This window comes from Pleurodeles waltl, chromosome 10 (assembly GCF_031143425.1).
Source record: "Pleurodeles waltl isolate 20211129_DDA chromosome 10, aPleWal1.hap1.20221129, whole genome shotgun sequence".
Lineage (NCBI taxonomy): Eukaryota > Metazoa > Chordata > Amphibia > Caudata > Salamandridae > Pleurodeles > Pleurodeles waltl.
In genome coordinates, this window is record NC_090449.1 from 77,915,341 (window position 1) to 77,929,510 (window position 14,170).

The window sequence follows — 14,170 nt, forward strand, 5'->3', positions numbered from 1 at the left end:
GTAGTGCTTAGAAGCAAGAAGGGACAACCGGGGTTATCAGGTCCCACCAGACTGGGGCAGAGTCAAAAGTTCAGGTTAATTGCAATGGAGTGTGGGCCCACTACAGGGTCCCAGTTAGTCCAGCTGAACCAAAGTACCTTAAATCCTGCTTTCGGGGTGTTGCGTCAATCTGAAACAAAGGTGCGTCATGCAGCTGAGGTGATGCATCAGTTCCGAGATGCGTTGCGGTGGCGGTGTGAGATCCTGATGTGCCGACATCAAGGATCCTGTTGACTGGGCTTGCGATGCGAAAGCTGGTGTCGAGGATCCATTGCACAGTCGAGGCGATGCATTGTTTCTGATGAGCGGTGAAGCTGCAATACGGAGTTTTGCCATCGTTGTTAAGGCTGCCGTTGACGAGAGATGCAAGGAGCATGCACCAGGGAAAGCTTTCCACAGTGGCGGTTCCGAAGTCGATGCGTGGGTCAAAAGATGCGATTGCTACAACTGAGATGCGTTGCGTCGGTTCTCACTCACACAGTAGCGGCGATGCATTGGTTTTGCTCCAGCAGCAGAGGATACATCGGTTCTGCTGGAGCAAACACCTTAGGCCCACTTCCAAAGGCCCAGGGATGGGGTGGCATCACTTGGCAGGGCAGACTTGCAGATGGTAGAGTCCAGGAGCAGAAGCAGATTGGTTGGAAATCTTTTGTGTTCCTGAGACTTCAGATCAGGAGGCCAGCCAACTAGCCCTTGGGTTCTGGGTTAGAGAGCTGAAGGTCCAGTCCTTTTGATTTCCAGGCAAGAGGGCAGTAGGAACAAGTCAGTACAGCAAAGCAGGAGTCAAGCAGAGTAGCTGTCCTTCAGCAGCACAACAGTTCTTCTTCCTCGCAGAGTATCCACAGGTCCAGAAGTGTACTGAAGTGATGGTGTTTGAGATCCAGTATTCATACTTTGGTGCCCTCGTTCTGGAAGGTGGAAAATGCTTCTAGACTGTGGCTTTGAAGTGCAAAGATTTCCCTTCCTTTTATGCCCTGGCTCCAAGCTGGCTGGGGTGCCAATACAAGGTTGTAAAGCACTTTGTGTGTGGACAAGACACAGCCTATAAAGGTGTAAGCAAGGCTGTGTCTAACTCCTCCATTCCATCCTGCCCAGGATGACCCATTAAGTCACACCTAAGCTCCCATTGTGTGTGGCTTCTAGGAATAACGCACAAAGCCAAACTGCCAACTACACCCAGTCATGTGACCAGAGACAGGTTGCAAGCACCAAATGGCTAAGGCAAGAAAATGCCAACTTTCTAAAAGTGGCATTTTCAGAATTTCAATTTCAAATCCAACTTCACCATAAGTTAGGATTTTAAATTATGATTCCAGGGACACCAGGCATGAAAAGTCATCTCTTCCAATTTGAAAGCTACACTTGTAAGATGTAATAAGGCAACTCCAATGTTATTCTATGAGAGAGATAGGCCTTGCAGTAGTGAAAAATGAGTTTAAGAGTTTTTCACTACCAGGACATGTAAAGCCTAAGAGTACATGTCCTACCTTGTAGATACACTGCACCCTGCCCTTTGGGCTGTCCAGGGCCTGCACGCAGGATTTATGTGTATAAAAAGGTAAGGTTTGGACCTGGCAACGGTTTTATTTTGCCAAGTCAAAATGGTAGTTCAATCTCACACACAGGCTCTGCAATGGTAGGCCTGAGACATACTGTAGAGGGCTACATAAGTGGGTGGCACAATAAGTGCTGCAGGCCCCCTAGTAGCATTTAATTTCCAGGCCCGGGGCACATGTGGTGTGCTTTACTAGGGACTCATAAGTAAATTAAAAATGACAAGTATGGATAAGCCATTATTACCATGTTTAGAGGAGGGAGGACATGCACTTTAGCACTGGTTAGCAGTGGTAAAGTGCTCAGAGTCCTATGGCCAACAAATCTGAATTCAGCAGAAAATAGCTCCCCCACTTCTGATCCCCCACCCTCCCATACATGCACACACTTGCAGACACGCACCACGCTTACACCCACTCACTCACTCACACATTCATTCATGCATACATCCATTCATTCTCGCACACATGCATACCACATTCACACTGACATGCAGACACACATTCACATTTCCATTTTTACACTCATTCACATACATGCATACTCCCACGCAAACAACACTACACACACAGACGCATTCATGCATACACGCACACATTCATGCACACAACCCCCCACACACAAACACCTTCCCCCTCCCTCCCCTGTCAGAAGCCCAACTTACCTACATCCAGGTGGTCTTCCAGCAGGGAACGGGACGGGGCGCTGCTACCACCAGCAGCGCCTGCCAGCAGAACACCGCCAGGCCATATCATGTGTCATGATACGGCTGGTGGCGGTCTACAGGCGTGGTGGTGCTGGTGGTAGCAGCGCCACCTTACCACCATCCGCCAGTGTGGCCACAGCCGGATTTCCGCCCTTCTTGTGGCAGAAGTCCGGCTGTGGTCATAATCTGGTGGATGGATGGTAGCCACGGTGATGGTCTTTTGGCTGCCGTCACCGTGGCGGTAGGCGGCTTATACCGCCAATGTCTTAATGTGGGCCTCGGTGTGTTTAGGAAGCTAGCTCTATATGTGGTATGTCAATAACTAGATATACTGTGTAAAGAGTCCAGGGGTTCTCCAATGAGTGGACAAGGAAGTGTGACATATCGTTTGGAGCTCAAACATCAGAATGGAGTAAAGCACTTTCCAATGCAGAAAAGGGAATGGAACACAACCGTAATGTTGTGGAGTTATAGGGTATAGCGTGTTGCACTTGAGTTCCATCCATTTAGTATACCAAGATGTTTTGCTTTATGATCACCCCATTTTTGAACTTTTTAATGAGGGTGTGTCTCACTACTTGTGTCTCATTCATGGTAACGACATGGTAAATGGACTGTGCGTGTTTACCGCTAATGTCCACCTTTTAAGATGAGGCTGGTCAATGCATCTAAGGTAAGGAGATTTGGCTGGTTGAATATGAACAAGCGTGCCCACGTGTGTGCACCCATGTGCAGGCTGCACGTGTGAGACTACCCTTGGGTGCAGCCCAGTAACTGCGCACAGGTAGCCTGGCACAGAGGGGACTCTGCAAGGTTAGATGTTAACCTGGGATAGGCCTTATAATATTAGTGGGTACTCAAAGGTAAGGTTAGTAGGGTTTACTGATTTATCTGCAGTGTCACTTTATTATACATGTAGGGGGAAATCTGCCTTAAAATGTAGTTTTGCTTCTCTTAGGCCTACAAAGTCCAGTAAGGTATAAAACTAGGGGTGGGTGGAAAAATTCACTCCGCTTGCAAGGTTTGTGCAATTTGGGAACTCAGCACTACACGTGTTCCCGATATATACCGCCATCAGGCGTATGGTGGAATTTTTTTATTATTAGCGAGTGCAAGACTATTTTACACATGTGCTGGCGAGCACTAAAAGATACTTTTAGGCTGTTTGCGAGTGCAGAAGAGATTTCACACCCACTAATGTGGCTTCCACCCTTGGCAAGTGTCCGTGACCGACTGTGTCAGCACCTTGGGCAGATACTCTACTCGAGAAGCAGCTAAATCTACTTGAAAAGATGGTTCCTGGCGGATATTCTACTCCAGCAGGCCATTCAAGTTGTTTTTAGTGCGAGAAGCTTTTTTTTCGTTTTACTTTTGTTTTTCAACAGGAAATGTGTCCCAGTGACTCCAACTCCTGCTCCTCTCCAGCAGGCTCCTCCCAGTGCTTTGTCCATCTCCTGGTCACTTTCGAGGAGGAAGGATCCCTCTCTTTGTCTGCTGCATATATATCATTAAATTTAAGGCCTTTTTTTCTGATATCACAAGTAAAAAACTATTGTATAAGAGTGTTGTTTGTTCGATAGAGGGCATGCACCAGTATTTCTTTGTACTGTGTTTTGATTTTCAATTTGATTGTGATGGGTGGCACGGAGTTTCAGCAGCGGCCTATTTTTTTATGCATTTAGTTTTTCATCTTCTGTAAAGGAAAAATGCTGCACAGTTCAGTACATTTTCTCCATGTTTGTTACATTTGCAATATTCATTTACTTATTATGTGTCCTAGTCTGTCAATGGGCCGGTAGGTCCAGTATTAGTCATCAGTGCATAAAAGAATTGTTTCTGTGGCATATGTTAATTTAATAAAAACATAATTTAGGGCAGGGATTACATGCTGAATTAATGGTAGTGTTGTCTTCAGTGTTACCATGCCTCCTTTGTCCTGCCAGTGTGTATGTGAGTGATACCATAGGCCACCATTAGTCTTTGTTCTCCATGCCAGGTGCCCAGGCACCACATTTGTATAGTCAGTGTCCATAGGCCTGAATGTGTTGTTTTCCATGCCTCCTTGCTTGCTGGTGGACCATTTTGTGTAGCTAGCCAGTGTGCTTTTGCCACAGGCTTGCATGTGTTCTTTGTTCTCCATGCCTCCCTGCTTGATGTTGTTGTTTGACCATGTGGCCGGTGGCCATTTTGTGCAGGAGAGGGCTATGGCTCTTTGTTTTTGTTCATTTGTTTACTCTCCCTGATATCAGTTTAATAATATGCTTGAGGATCATTGTAGTATATGTATATTATGAATATAAATATGATGAACAGTGCTTAATATTACATATTTTTTTTTGCATTTTTCAGGTGCCTTGCCTCCCAGTGGGTTTCTCATACTCACGTAGTACAAACAGCAGCAATTATTTTGGATTTTTAAAATATTTTTTATTTAAATTTTTAATTTTAATTTTTTTAATTTTAATTTTGTATTTCTTTTTTTTTTTATTGTATTTTTAATTTTATTTTTTTGCATTTTGCCTCCGTCCATCCATCCCCTGGCTGCCATAGGTGCACAGCCCTACAATAACATTAATTTTTTTTGTTATTATTCCATTTCACCCTGGAACCCCTGCCTGCTATAGTAGGTGCACTGCACATACACCAGCATCATTTTTTTTTAAAGATTATTCCATTTCCCCCGGACCCTTTTGCCTGCCATAGGCGCACACCAGCCTTCATTTTTTAAGGATTATTTCATTTTCACATGCACTTACCTGACTGCCACAGGTGTCTCCCTTAGAATAGATACACATGAAGCAAAGAGTTATATCTGCATGTTGTTATCCTGATTGGAAAATAAATTTTAAATGATGGTGATATGGTTAGACTTTAAAATGGTTGGATATATTGTTATTACTTACTTAGGCTAATAACTTAAGTAGCCAACCACACTAAATTATACTATATTTGTCTGTACTAATTCAAACTGCAACAATGCCACGTTTCACTAAATGTTTTTCTTGCTTGTTTGCTTTTGGGTGCACAAGAGAAGAGACATCACCCACAGTGCTGCCAGACAGAAGCCCTGTACAAAAGCACATGACCATACAACATGTGACATCAGTCCTCCAATCTCTTCCGCTCATGCAGCTCCAATCCCTTGCCACTGCCAACCGACAGCTTTAAGATGGCCACAAAGTGGCCACGTGAAGAAGCAGCTTTCCACAACTGGCGTGTCAACCACAACCTTTTTCCGAAGGCCTTCAGGAAGGAAGCTGGGAGCAGCGCTCTCACATCAATGGCATCCCCCCCCAACCTAAGCCCAAACCCATGTCTGTCAGTGAGGCAGCCACCGCACTCATGGCGACGCCGACAAGCAGTGACGCTGAATTAGATTTGCCCCTATCGCAAAGTAGTACCCTATCATTTCAGGAAACAGAGCAAAGTGGACAGCAGCTACAGCCAGCAATAGTAGATCTTCCTGAAGCTGGAGCAGAACAGGAGGTTGAGCTTTCTGCTGAGCAAAAACCTCCTCTTTTATAATCTTTGGCTTCCAGATCTCCAGCAAGAAAAAGAAAGGGTATTCCACCATCTTTTCTAAGCACCCCTTCTGATTGTCTAGATAGAGATTGGACTCCAGTAGAGTCCGAGACATGTCAGGAGAGGCAAGGGAAAATAAAAGTTCCTGAAAGCTTTAGAATTATGCAAGGGGATGAGGAGGATGATGACAAGCCAGTCATTGTTATGGAAGCTGGCCCACATGAGACCGACATTACTCCTTCTATTCAACCTGCTGGCACAGTTACAACCAACAGCACCAACTCCCATGTTTGCAAGGCCCCTGCTGAGGCCTGCATCCCCCCCTACCTCAGTAGAAGTATGCACTGCAGAGAGTTAATCAATGACACACCCACCTACCTCCAGTTCTTCTTCAGGCATTGGCACTGGCACACTAAGAAAGTTATCCTCTGCAGTTTGGGACATATTTACAATTACCAAGCGGGAGTATAACATTGCAATATCCTTCAATTCCACGCATGCAAGTGTTCATCGAGTTAAGCCTGGTTGATACTCTGGTACTTGAGGCCAAACGACCCATATGAAAAACATCACACAATCCGGTGTGAGAAGCACCTTAAAAAATGGCTGCAAGTGGTCTTGGTGAAGGTGAGGAGAGTGGGGAATTATCGGCTCCAATCACGGTGGGAGGTGATGAGGAAGAAGAGGGTGACATCTTTACGCAAAGCAGCCCTGTCCCAAGTAGTGCGCCAGTATCACCTGCCTCAGCAATAACAAAATAGCACAAGAGTCAGATGGAGACACCCAAGTATATAGTGACTGCCCCAAGATTCACACTGAGTCTACCACCTCCTACTTCTTGGAAGTGTCCTATGCCAGTGGCCCTAGAAAAGAAAAAAATCCAGTCTATTATTATGGGATTGTTTAGGCAGGGGGGGCCCTACGACCGCAACCACCCAGGGCACGTTTGTACAATGGAAGCTGGCTAAAATGTTAGTGCTGGACTTCCTCCCTTTTTCTTTTGTGGAAAGAGGAGGATTTTTAGAATTTATGGCAACAATCTGCCCAAAATGGAAGGTTTACAGTCTGACCCATTTTGCCAGAGTAACTGTTCCAGCGCTCCATCATGATGTGCTGCAATTGGTTGGACAAGTTTTGCAGCAAAGTGCTGTTCACACTATCCACCTGACAACAGACATGTGGAGCAGTTGTCAAGCAACTGATTACATGTGTTCCACTGCACACGGGATCTCTTTTGCAAAGGTAAGGCAACCCCTATCTACAGGTTTTGAACCTGAAGAAAGTTTTAAGAGTGTTCAGCAGCATGCAAAAGTAGCCATGTTTGCCATGGAGAAATCCCATAGAGCTGCTAAGATCTTGGAAGACTTTAACAGCAAGGTGTACCAATGGCTGTGACCCAGAGATCTTAGAAACTGATTTGTTGCCACGGTCAATGGCAGTAATGTAGCCAAGGACATGACAGATGTTGGCTATTTCAGGGTCCTGGGTTTACCCTTTCCACCCACAACAGTTCCACCCCTCTCTCCAAACAAGTCACCTCCTCTCCAACCAATGTCCAAAGAAAAATTAACTGTCCAAAGTCCAAACCCAGTCTCAACCCCCTTTCCTACCCTTACCCCCACAACAAAAGTCCCTCCAACCAAAACAAAAAATGTAAAAAAAGGGCTTTATAAGAGGGCATCCGCTACGCGGGTCATGTGGCAGTCAAGTTTCTACTCCATCCGGGACACCCTTTCTTTCAGCCACGCCATATGTTGCAGGACACAACGCAGGAACTGGAAGTCTGAGTGGGAGGGCAGGCAGAAGTGGTGGTAAACTGGGTGCCTGACAACTGACGGTGGTGCTGGCAGCGATGTTGTTGCCTGGAGGCTGTGGCTGGCTAGTGGACCTCGGCTGCTTCAACCTCCTCCTCCAACGCCACAGCCAACGGTACTCTTGCTAGATTGTCTCCCACCTCTGCCACCCTAGCCGGGTTACTATGTGTTGGTATAGTTGGTGGACCAGCAGGAGTAGCTATATCAAGAAAAAAAACAAAAAGAAAAAAGACAAGTTGTAAACCATGTTCTGTGCAAACACTTGTTTAAAATACAATAGTTGCTCAGTAGCAGTACATTACTGGTCCCTCGAGCCATTGGAGTTTGGTGTAATCAGGAGAGTCACAAATTCATTTTTTATCCACACATGCCTCACATAAAAAACACTGACTGGTTGAAAAAAATTAAGGCAAAATAACACCAGATTAAAAACAGCAGTTTTTTTTTCTTTTGAAGGCTTTCCTAGTAAAAATATAAACAGACACTTTGGGGGGTCATTACGGCCTTGGCGGGTGGCATCAGCCGCCCGCCAAGATCTGACCGCCGTGCGGGCGCCAATGCGGCTGCACCCCCGCTGCGGCCATTTGGATATCCCCGCTGGGCCTGCGGGCGGAAACCTGGTTTCCGCCCGCCGGCCCAGCGGGGATCACGGCCGCAACATAGGAGCCGGCTCCAAATGGAGCCGGCGGTGTTGCGGACGTGCGACGGGTGCAGTTGCACCCGTCGCGCTTTTCACTGTCTGCACAGCAGACAGTGAAATGCTGCATGGGGCCCTATCAGGGGGGCCCTGCACTGCCCGTGCCAGCGGCATGGGTAGTGCAGGTGCCCCCAGGGGCCCCACGACTCCCTGTTCCGCCAGCCTTTTCCTGGCGGTGCAAACCACCAGAAAAAGGCTGGCGGTGTGGGACTCGTAATCCCCTGGGCAGCGCTGCAAGCAGCGCTGCCCAGGCGGATTATCACCGCCGGGGCAAAAGTGGCGGAATACCGCCGGCCCCGGCGGTGCGACCGCGGCGCTTCCGCCACGGTCGTAATATGCCTGGAAGCACCGCCAGCCTGTTGGCGGTGCTTCTGTCATTTTAGCCCTGGCGGTCTCGTACCGCCAGGGTCAAAATTACCCCCTTTGTGTGGAAAAATAAAAATAAATTCCCTCCCAATAATGAGTAAGGTATTATGCACTATGGAATACAAGTTGTACTGCTAAATTAATGGAGGCATGTTAGCCACCATGTCGGGCACTTTTCTAATCTCTGCAGTCTGCAGCTGGGACAGCTGTAAAGGACAATTAGCTTACTTTAATTCCAATGCCCCTGCTCTTCTACCCAGACTCCAATGAGGCAGATAAGTAATAAATAAGATACTACGTCACACATGTCACATATAAAATGTGGATATCCTGCCAGCCACTGTAATTAGACAGTAGGAATAAAGATGCGCTGCAGTACGGGGAAAGGAATAGATTTTTCAATTTTTTGGTAGGCTGGGACATAACTTAGAAAAGAATAAAGGAGTGAAGTACTAGGAGGTGACTGAGTGGGCACTGGGAGGGAAGTCAAACACACCGTGTTTTCGGTTTGCAATTTATTGAAAGCTTTATAAATGTTGCATTACTGAAGCAGACACACACTGCACAGCCAACACTGCATTGACAAATTGAACCATGCTGCACTTAGGTCATGAGTGGGGAAATGTCATAGGCAGAGAGGAAGGTGATGAATGATGAAGAGGGGGATACATATCTGCCTTGCTTAACAAATAAAGTGAGTCAAGGCAGTAGAAAGAAATTAAAATGACGCCCCACTTTGACCCATAGCATTGAAAACAAAGCAAGCGGAGTACGGAAGCATGCCCCTCTCCAGAAGAGCTCCCTTGTTTCTTCGTCCATGCAACTATCCCTTTACCCAGTCACACATCCTTTCACCGACCCAAGCATCCTTTCACTCATATACCCTTTCACCCATCCTTTCTTAACCTTCCATCCTTCTCTCCTTTTTGCAACAACCCATCGTTTTTACTGTTCATTATGAGATTTTATCTGCTGAGTTGCAGATAGAAGAGGCCATAAGAACTCAACCACCACTGTAACTGCTAAAGTGGGGTGTTCAGGAATCACAATGCCCTTGCAGTGAGTATAATAGTAATTGTCACTAAGCAAGCAATGTGTCTTATCACCGTCTACCCCGCTGTGTCTACCCCTCCAACACCTCTGCGCCTGCAGAACTGACGCTGGTGCCAGCACAGCGGCTAAAAGAAACAATTCATTTTTAGATACCACAAACCACATTGTCCTAAAGAAATGAATGAACACATATGATCAGCCGATGAATCTGCACTTTTGCCAGGATCTATTACACAACAATCCTACAACATTTGACTAGAATGTGCCAAGAGATATCAAGTAGTCATGATATCTGAAACAACAGCTAAGCCTCACTTGCAGCTTATTTAAGGGTAGTTCCTGACTTCATTGACACACCCTTGTTTTAAATTAGAGAAACAAAAAAGTATGTTTTATGGCTGAGCACTGCACTCAATCTTGTAGTCTCCTGTTTAACCTAGACCAAATTGATGGATCTGGGTTCTTTACTTCCACTCTGTCACAAGCTTGCAGTAGTACAGACAGATACCCTTCCTTTTTAAACATGACTAAGAAGACAATTTCAAGGCCCAAAAATCTAAGGCCTGGGGGGCATGGCTTTGACGGGGACCCAAATACCAGTAACCTCACCGAACTCTGAGTGCAGGAGGGATCCTTGAGCCCCCATCCCCCGACTGGAGATAAACCAGCGACCCTGGAAATTAGAGCTAAAGCAGGGGTGGCAATTCTGCTTCTGCTGGTGCCACTGGAAGGCACGTTTGATTATTGTAAACTAGCGAGAGAGATCCGCGAAGCAGCCTCCCCAGACTCCGAGGTAAACCAAACAAGATGTCAGCCGCCAGAAAGAAGATGGCTTCCAATGCAGGTACAGCAGTCCAGCTACACATTCCCACAATGAGGGACCTGAGGTATGTCAAACTGGGACCCAGTACCCTGAGAACCTGGGTCGGGAGGGCAGTTGTTACCATCTGCTTTGGGTGGGGCTGGGATGGGGCGCAAAACAAGTACTCAAGGTCCCTGAACTCTGGCTGGAGGAGGTGGATAATCCCGTGGCAGACAAACACAGGGCCCCTGAGGAGATTCTGATTTGGGCTGGGTCTGTTAATTGAAATGACCATGAATGATCCAGTGGCTGTAGATAAGGTGAGTTGGCAGGGAGCCCCTGCAAAGAGTGCCGGAGAGTGAGTTACCGCTGATGAGTAGTGATGTGATCATCCCCAGCCTGAATTCCAATATGAGACATGTTGTGCTATTCCAGCTGCTATTGATCAGCCCGCTATGTGGTGATTATACTGTAGTGTACTTGAGGTCTTCACCCACAAGGCACCTGAGACAACCTTAGCCCTATGGTTTATGGGCCAGAGAGTTCTCTATATTGCCTAAGGGCGAAGTCCTGCACCAGAGTTCAGAGGGGCCATTCTATTGAAGATCTTTTAAACATTCAGAAGTTGAAGCAAAATATGACTTCTGTCGATAATAAGATCAGTGAGATTAACCAAAGTATTTTTCAGGTCAGTACTAATGAGGAAACAAGTTTTCCAGCTATGACAGGTGATATTCAGTCAATGCTGGGCAAGTTAAAAAAGGAAATGGGCCAATTGTGACAGCACTTTGTGAAGTCGATTGCTGATCTAAACTGTGTTGTCCAAAAACGTGACACTAAGGTGGACCGTTTGGAAGTAGCTACAGCTGAAAAGGATGAACTAAGTGTGAGACTAGAAGAACTGGAAAAAAGATGACAATGGCTATCTGACAAAGCTGAAGACAGTGAAAAACATTCTTGATGGAACAGCGTGCATGTCAGAGATTTTCCAGACTCAATTTTGAACAAAAACCTACCTCAATATGTTCAATATTTGTTTAAATCACTCCTGCAGTACCCGGATGATCTAATTGTTGAAAAAACCTTACTTACAAAGTAGTCAGCTCGTTTCAAACCCAGAATAAGCTAACTCCGGATGTTTCGACTAGAGTCCACCTCTTTAGACAGAAGAAGGAAATACTTAGATCAGGTAGACAATTTGAATCCATATTGTTCAGAGGAACTACGTTGACTTTTTTCTGAGATGTCTTGGCTCTAAAGCTTGCTAAGAAGAACTCCCAGAAAACAGTGTCAGACTATTTATGAGATCACAAGATCCTCTATTGATGGGGCTTCTGTTATGGTTTCATGCATTTGTAATTCACTGTGCAGTTGTGTGGGGTTCCAGGGATGGTGAGGTAATAGGTGGAATCCTGTGATGGGGATTCCAGAGAGGACGGTTGGAGTAGGACGAAGGTGAAGGAGAGATGGAAGATTCATGGGCTGCCTAAGGGTGGATGTTCATTGTACCAGAAGTTATTTATCTACAAATAAAAGTATTGAAAAGATACATCTTGTCATTGGCGACGAGCTACGGGACGAACATCCACCGTTTTTCAAGAATCCACGCGTTGTATATTCATTGTGTTTTTCTGGAGTGTCAAGCGCTGCAAGGGAAACGAAGGACTTAACTACGACTGGAAGTATGATTTTTTGGGGGGGCTTTTTCATGAGCTGAAATACTGTTTTAGAAGACGTGTTCATTTTTAGAATTACGCTGTTTGGATTTACGCGTATGTTTTTGTGTGTATTTGGGGATACAAGTGATACGTGCGGCAAGCATTTGACGCTTATACTACGAATGAGAAGTTCACGTTTAATCTTCTGAGGAGTTTAATTTGAACTTGTGTGATTTCAACTCTAGAATGTGCCGTTAGTGTACACGCGCATGACGATTGTGCTGCAACGCGCCTGGCATTGAGCGCGCGTGAATTTCCGATTTGTTGTTGTCTAACATACGCTGCAGGAACGCGTATTTCTTTTCAAGTACAAGCATTTGGAGCAGTTTACCTCGTTCTTGAAAGGGAACCAGTTCGGTTGTGCCGATCTCAATATTTTTTTTTTTCACAGGAAGTAAGGAAGGAATTTTTTTTTTTTTTAAACGGAAGAGCTATAAAGAGACGACATCTAGACTGCTGACCTATTTAGAACTATGGAACACAAACAAGTTATTTAGACACCGCTTTAAGAGCTAATAACTAGAGTGCTGACTTATTTTGAACTGTGTTAAGATTCTTATTTAATGTATATAGTTAAACTATCTTAACTTCTTATATATTTGTTATCTCTTATTAACACACATTATGTCGCAGCATTCTCCTCTCAGCATGTCTCAACCACCTCAATTTTTGTCTGAACACGGTGAACCTGTTTTGCCATGGAAGAAATGGATAAACTTATTTGATTCGTATTTGATTGGCATTGGTGGAGAGAAATTCTCACCAGCAAGGAAACAGGGAATTTTATTGCACAATTTGTGGATTGAGGGACGTAACATTTATGATAGCCTTGATTTTATAAACATTGGTTCTGCTGAAGGTGAACCAAGAGATGTGTATGAAATGTCTCTCATGATGCTCAAAAAACATTTTGATGGTCGCATCAACGTTGTTATGGAAAGACATACATTTTTTATGAGACATCAAGCGAAAGATGAGAGAGATGAAAATTACATTGCGTCACTTAAAACATTGGCTCAGACGTGTGACTTCGCAAATTTAACTGAATCTTTAATACGTGATCAATTGGTTCGCTGCACAAACAATCCCAGAGTTCAAGAAAAGTTGTTGGGCAAGAATCCTTCGCTAAATGATGCTATTATAATTGCTGAGAGTATTGAACATGCCATTCTTTGTGTTAAGGAAATAAAAGATGTGGGTCCTATTACTGGTACTCATATGGACTCTGGACAAACAGCTATGTCAGCTGCGATTTCAACTTCAGATGGCATTTGTGAGAATGAGTTAGTACATAAAATTGCTGAAAAGATGAGAATCAGTAAGGATGTACAGAGAGATTCTAAAATTAGATGTTTTAAGTGTGGAAATGCTGGTCATCTGGCTAACAATCCTAAGTGTTTTGCAAGGAATGTTAATGTTAATTGCAGGAAGTGTGGGAAGAAAGGACACTTAGCGAAGGTTTGCAGAAGTTCTAAGATAAATATGGTTGGGGAGCCTGTGGATAGTCAGCAAATTGTATTGTGTATTAATAACACGGATGCTGGGGATTTGCAATCTAAGGAAATTTCATGTGATAAACTTGTTATGCCTAAATGTGATATCGACATTGGGGGGAGAACTGTTTCAGTACTTGCTGATTCTGGATCCCCTTTTACATTGATAGGTGACAGGAATTGGGAAAGAATTTTTGGAGACGATAACATCAAATTGATTCCACCTGATATTGCTCCTATTGGGTATGGCGGACAGAAAATTGATTTATTTGGTTACTCCATAATGTCAATTAAATTTAAAGGGCGTGAGACCGTAGGAAAAGTTTATGTTGCTAAGCGTGGCAATAATCTTTTGGGGTGGCGTCATCAAAGAGATTTGGGAATAATTCTGAATCCAAATGCTCCT